A 7,294-nucleotide genomic window follows, 5' to 3' on the forward strand; every position below is an offset into this window, starting at 1 on the left:
AATCCTGCGGCCAGCGCCCTGTTCAATCATGCATATGTCCGGCCGGATTTTTTTATCGTCCGTGCATCGTCCAAAGAATGTCGTGTGCATAGCACAACTCTCTTAGATTTGTCTAAATACGGATGTATCTAGCACTAAAATGAATCTAGATACATCCATATCTAGACAAATCCAAAACAAATGATTTAGAACGGAGGGAGTAATACTTACCAACTACGTGATTGGTGTAAGGCATTTTAGAGTTTCGAGAGAAAAAAAGTGAAAGAGCAACTCCAATGAGACGACCCAAACGGACGGCGATTTCGTTCGCTTTTTGTTCGTTTGGATCAGCCGTCCGCCCGGTGTCCGCCCTGTTTTAGATATGGGTCGGCAGCGCGACCAACGCACCGACCCATATGTGCCGGCGCGGCCGGCTGGCCGCTCAATTTTTGCATTGATGAAAACATATAGTCAAATAATATAGTTTGAACTGAATAAAATAGCATAGTTTTACAAGCCGAATACAAATAAAAAATGTCTCACATAGGTTTGCAAACGAATAAAAAATACATTTATTGGTTGCCAATATGAGCCTACATATGTTCAACCAAATCATTTTGCAGTTGCACATGAGTTTCTCAATCACGCATGTTGATAACCCACAAATATAGGGGATCGCAACAGTTTTCGAGGGTAAGTATTCAACCCAAATTTATTGATTCGACACAAGGGAAGCCAAAGAATATTCTCAAGTATTATCAGCTGAGTTGTCAATTCAACCACACCTGGAAAGTTAGTATCTGCAGCAAAGTATTTAGTAGCAAAGTAATATGATAGTAGTGGTAACGGTAGCAAAAGGTAACAGTAATAAAAGTAATGTTTTTGGTATTTTGTAATGATGATAGCAATAGCAACGGAAAAGTAAATAAGCAAAGAACAATATATGGAAAGCTCGTAGGCAATGGATCGGTAATGGAGAATTATGCCAGATGCAGTTCATCATGTAACAGTCATAACTTAGGGTGATACAGAACTAGCTCAGTTCATCAATGTAATGTAGGCATGTATTCCGAATATAGTCATACGTGCTTATGGAAAATAACTTGCATGACATCTTTTGTCCTACCCTCCCGTGGCAGCGGGGTCCTTACGGAAACTAAGGGATATTAATGCCTCCTTTTAATAGAGTACCGGAACAAAGCATTAACACATAGTGAATACATGAACTCCTCAAACTACGGTCATCACCGGGAGTGGTCCCGATTATTGTCACTTCGGGGTTGCCGGATCATAACACATAGTAGGTGACTATAGACTTGCAAGATAGGATCAAGAACTCACATATACTCATGAGAACATAATAGGTTCAGATCTGAAATCATGGCACTCAGGCACTAGTGACAAGCATTAAGCATAGCAAAATCATAGCAACATCAATCTCAGAACATAATGGATACTAGGGATCAAACCCTAACAAAACTAACTCGATTACATGATAGATCTCATCCAACCCATCACCGTCCAGCAAGCCTACGATGAAATTACTCACGCACGGCGGTGAGCATCATGAAATTGGTGATGGAGGATGGTTGATGATGATGATGGCGACGGATTCCCCTCTCCGGAGCCCCGAACGGACTCCAGATCAGCCCTCCCGAGAGGTTTTAGGGCTTGGCGGCGGCTCTGTATCGTAAAACGCGATGAATTCTTCTCTCTGATTTTTTTTCTCCCCGAAACACAATATATGGAGTTGGAGTTGGAGTCGGAGGAGCTCCAGGGGGGTCACGAGGTAGGGGGCGCGCACTAGGGGGCAGGCGCGCCCCCAACCCTCATGGAAAGGTGGTGGGGCCCCTAGCCTTCATCTTTTGCAGGTATTTTTTATATTTTTCAAAAATTGCTTCGTGAAGTTTCAGGTCATTCCGATAACGTTTATTTCTACACATAAATAACACCATGATAATTCTGCTGAAAACAGCGTCAGTCCGGGTTAGTTCCATCCAAATCATGCAAGTTAGAGTCCAAAACAAGGGCAAAAGTGTTTGGAAAAGTAGATACGATGGAGACGTATCAACTCCCCCAAGCTTAAATCTTTGATTGTCCTCAAGCAATTCAGTTGACAAACTGAAAGTGATAAAGAAAAACTTTTACAAACTCTGTTTGCTCTTGTTCTTGTAAATATGTAAAGCCAGCATTCATGTTTTCAGCAAAGATTATAACTAACCACATTCGCAATAACGCTTAGGTCTCAAGTTACTCATATCAATAGCATAATCAACTAGCGAGCAATAATAATAAATCTCGGATGACAACACTTTCTCAAAACAACCATAATATGATATAACAAGATGGTATCTCGTTAGCCCTTTCTGAGACCGCAAAACATAAATGCAGAGCACCCCTGAAGATCAAGGGCTGTCTGGAAATTGTAATTCATGGTAAAAGAGATCCAGTCAAGTCATACTCGATGTAAACTAACAATAATGAATGCAAATGACAGCGGTGTGATAACCCACAAGTATAGGGGATCGCAACAGCTTTCGAGGGTAGAGTATTCAACCCAAATTTATTGATTCGACACAAGGGGAGCCAAAGAATATTCTCAAGTATTAGCAGTTGAGTTGTCAATTCAACCACACCTGGAAACTTAGTATCTGTAGCAAAGTGTTTAGTAGCAAAGTAATATGATAGTGGTAGTAGCAGCAACAAAAGTAAAGACAGCAAAAGTAATGTTTTTGGTATTTTGTAGTGATTGTAACAGTAGCAGCGGGAAAGTAAATAAGCGAGAACCAGTATATGGAAAACTCGTAGGCACCGGATCAGTGATGGATAATTATGCCGGATGCGGTTCATCATGTAACAGTCATAACATAGGGTGACACAGAACTAGCTCCAATTCATCAATGTAATGTAGGCATGTATTCCGTATATAGTCATACGTGCTTATGGAAAAGCATTTGCATGACATCTTTTGTCCTACCCTCCCGTGGCAGCGGGGTCCTATTGGAAACTAAGGGATATTAAGGCCTCCTTTTAATAGAGAACCGGAACAAAGCATTAGCACATAGTGAATACATGAACTCCTCAAACTATGGTCATCACCGGGAGTGGTCTCGATTATTGTCACTTCAGGGTTGCCGGATCATAACACATAATAGGTGACTATAGACTTGCAAGATAGGATCAAGAACTCACATATACTCATGAAAACATAATAGGTTCAGATCTGAAATCATGGCACTCGGGCCCTAGTGACAAGCATTAAGCATAGCAAAGTCATAGCAACATCAATCTCAGAACATAATGGATACTAGGGATCAAACCCTAACAAAACTAACTCGATTACATGATAAATCTCTTCCAACCCATCACCGTCCAGCAAGCCTACGATGTAATTACTCACGCATGACGGTGAGCATCATGAAATTGGTGATGGAGGATGGTTGACGATGACGACGGCGACGAATCCCCCTCTCCGGAGCCCCGAACGGACTCCAGATCAGCCCTCCCGAGAGGTTTTAGGGCTTGGCGGCGGCTCCGTATCGTAAAACGCGATGAGTTCTTCTCTCTGATTTTTTTCTCATCAAAACTCAATATATGAAGGTGGAGTTGGAGTCGGAGACGCAACAGGGGGCCCACGAGGTAGGGGGCGTGCCCTAGGGGGGAGCGCCCCCCACCCTCGTGAGAAGGGTATGGGCCCCCCGGTCTTCATCTTTGGCAACGATTTTTTTATTGTTTTTTGTAAGATGTTCCGTGAAGTTTCAGGTCATTCCGAGAATATTTGTTTTCTGCACATAAAACAACACCATGGTAATTCTGCTGAAAACAGCGTCAGTCCGGATTAGTTCCATTCAAATCATACAAGTCAGAGTCCAAAACAAGGGCAAAAGTGTTTGGAAAAGTAGATATGACAGAGACGTATCACGGTGCTCTCCAACTGGTGCTTTTTAATAAGAGGAGGATGACTCAGCATAAAAGTAAATAGATAGGCCCTTCGCAGAGGGAAGCGGGGATTTGTAGAGGTGCCAGAGCTCGGTTTTGAAATAGAGGTGAATAATATTTTGAGCGGTATACTTTCATTGTCAACATAACAACCAAGAGATAGCGATATCTTCCATGCTACACATATAATAGGCGGTTACCAAACAGAATGGTAAAGTTTATACTCCCCCTTCCACCAACAAGCATCAATCCATGGTTTGCTCGAAATAGCGAGTGCCTCCAACTAACAAGAGTCCCAGGGGAGTTTTGTTTGCAATTATTTTGATTTAGTTTGCATAAAGCATGAGACTGGGCATCCCGGTGACCAGCCACTTTCTCGTGAGTGAGGAGCGGAGTCCACTCCTCTTGAGAATAACCCACCTAACATGGAAGATACGGACAAACCTAGTTGATAAATGAGCTATTCGAGCATACAAAACAGGATATTTATTTAAAGGTTTAAAGTTTGACACATACAAATTTACTTGAAATGGTAGGTAGATACCATATATAGGTAGGTATGGTGGACTCATATGGAATAACTTTGGGGTTTATGGAGTTGGATGCACAAGCAGTATTCCCGCTTAGTACAGGTGAAGGCTAGCAAAAGACTGGGAAGCGACCAGCTAGAGAGCGACAACAGTCATGAACATGCATTAAAATTAATCAACACCGAATGCAAGCATGAGTAGGATATAATCCACCATGAACATAAATATCGTGAAGGCTATGTTGATTTTGTTTCAACTATATGCGTGAACATGCGCCAAGTCAAGTCACTTAAATCATTCAGAGGAGGATACCACCCTATCATACCACATCATAACCATTTTAAGCATGTTGGCATGCAAGGTAAACCATTATAACTCATAGCTAATCAAGCATGGCACAAGAAACTATAATCTCTAGTTGTCATTGCAAACATGTTTATTCATAATAAGCTGAATAGGGAACGATGAACTAATCATATTTACAAAAACAAAAGAGGTCGAGTTCATACCAACTCTTCTCATCTCAGTCAGTCCATCATATATCATCATAATTGCCTTTCACTTGCACGACCGAATGATGTGAATAATAATAATAGTGCACGTGCATTGGACTAAGCTGGAATCTGCAAGCATTCGATAAACAGGAGAAGACAAGGCAATATGGGCTCTTTTGTCAGATCAACAATTATGCATACAAGAGCCACTTCAACAATTTAATTAAGGTCTTCTCCTATCGACCCCCCCAAAAAAGAAAAGAAATAAAACTATTTACACGGAAGAGCTCCCAAGTAAAAGAAGAACATGAAATCTTTTTGGGTTTTCTTTTTAATTACTACTACAAGCATGAAAAGTAAACTAATTAAAAGTTACAACTAATTTTTTTGATTTTTTTCTTAAGGTTTATTAAACACACAAAAAGAAAGCATAAAAAGAAAATAAACTAGCATGGATGATACAATAAAAAAGTATGAGCACCGACATCTAGCAATGAGTGTATGAGCATAAATGTAATATCGGTGGGAAATACGTACTCCCCCAAGTTTAGGCTTTTGGCCTAAGTTGGTCTATGGCCACAGCTAGCCTGGCGGATATCCATAATAATAGTTGGGGTCATACTGCGAAGAAGAAGAAGACTCCGATTGCCACTGGTTGGCAATCATCTCCGGATCCCACTGGTAATTAGACTGTCGTGAAGGATCGACTGGTGGTTCCGGCTCTGGCTCCATAGCTGGTGCAGGGTTCCGGTAGGCGTGAATAGCCTTTAACGGAACAAGGTACTGGCCTGCAGATAAATCAAACAAAGAAGGAGCGGGCAGGGTAATAGTCTCGGGATGATGTTTATCAAATAACAATTTGTATTTAAGCTCTCCTTCCCTATTCTTAACAATAAAATCATGTGCCACCATACTTTTGTAATCTAAATAAACACGAGGCAACACTTTTTCTTCCTTCTCATAATGCCTAATAGGTATGTTAAAATGTGCAGCTAGGCGTGAAGCATAGATGCCTCCAAAGATGGGGCCCTTGGTACGGTTCAGACTTAACCGTTTAGCAATAATGCCGCCCATACTAACAGAGTTATCACCATATAAACCGTGGAGCAAAATAATAATATCAGGGACACTAAGGTTTCCACAGTTTCCGCGACCAATTAAACAACGGCTAGCAAATAATGCAAAATAGCGTAAAACAGGAAAATGTATGCTAGTGATTCGTGCATCGGAAACCTTCCTTGTTTCCCCTATAGTGATAGTATCAATAAACTCATCCACATCCTCGCAATGTGGTTCATCTGTCTTGCCCTCAAAAGGGACTAAACAAACCCGACAAAAATCATAAAGTGACATCTCCTTATGCTCATCATATAAATTAAACTCCACCGTAGGTGGTGAGCTCCTAGAATGGAAATGAAAATTTTGCACAAAGATATTTGTGAGTAAGAGATACTGATCGCATTGGTCGTGGAGGAAAGCGGTGAGGCCTGCATTCTTAGCCAATTCATGAAAATCTTCATAAATCCCGGCTGCTCTCAAGAAATCATCGGAAGGTCATTCACACAACCGAACCTCCGCGGTGCGAGGCAGATTATACTTAGGCTTCGGTGCCTTTTCCTTTGAGCTTCGGCTCGATGAGCCCCTCAAAAGTCTCTTCATCATTTTCTGAAAAATTTTAAAATTTTTAGTAACTTCAAAATAAAAGTAAACCAAACTCAATAATATTGATAGCAACTACTCCTACAAGTGCCTAGGGCCTATATCATGCATCAAAACTACTTTTGACCATATAAATTTGACATGCAAGCTCAAGAACAGGGTCACCTAAGCAGCAAAAATTTGCAATGAATAAAGCTCTAGAACAAAAACTAATTTGACCAATGAAGGAGTCACATACCAAGGAACAATCTCCCCAAGCAGTTTGTGAGAGGTGCTTTGAGCAAGGAGATCGAAAATGGCGGCAAAACGAGCTTGGACTCGGGTATGAACTGGATATTCGTGTTTGGGGGAGGAAGAAGAAGTGTGTGGGTGAAAGGATAAGTGGAGGAGGGCCATCGTGGGCCCACGAGGCACGGGGGCGCGCCCTCCACCCTCGTGGGCGGGTGGTTGACCCCCCTGTTGTGTTCTGAGTGCCAAATATTCTCAAATATTCCAGAAAAAATCATATTTAAATTTCAGGGCATTTGGAAAACTTTTATTTTCGGGGTATTTTTATATTGCATGGATAATCAGATAACAGACAGAAAAATACTATTTTTATTTTATTTGATATAAATAACAAAAAGTAAAAGTGGGGTACAGAAGGTTGTGCCTTCTAGTTTCATCCATCTCATGCTCACCAAAAGGAATCCA

This window comes from Triticum urartu, chromosome 3A, assembly GCF_056163025.1.
Source record: "Triticum urartu cultivar PI428250 chromosome 3A, HENAU_Tu73, whole genome shotgun sequence".
Lineage (NCBI taxonomy): Eukaryota > Viridiplantae > Streptophyta > Magnoliopsida > Poales > Poaceae > Triticum > Triticum urartu.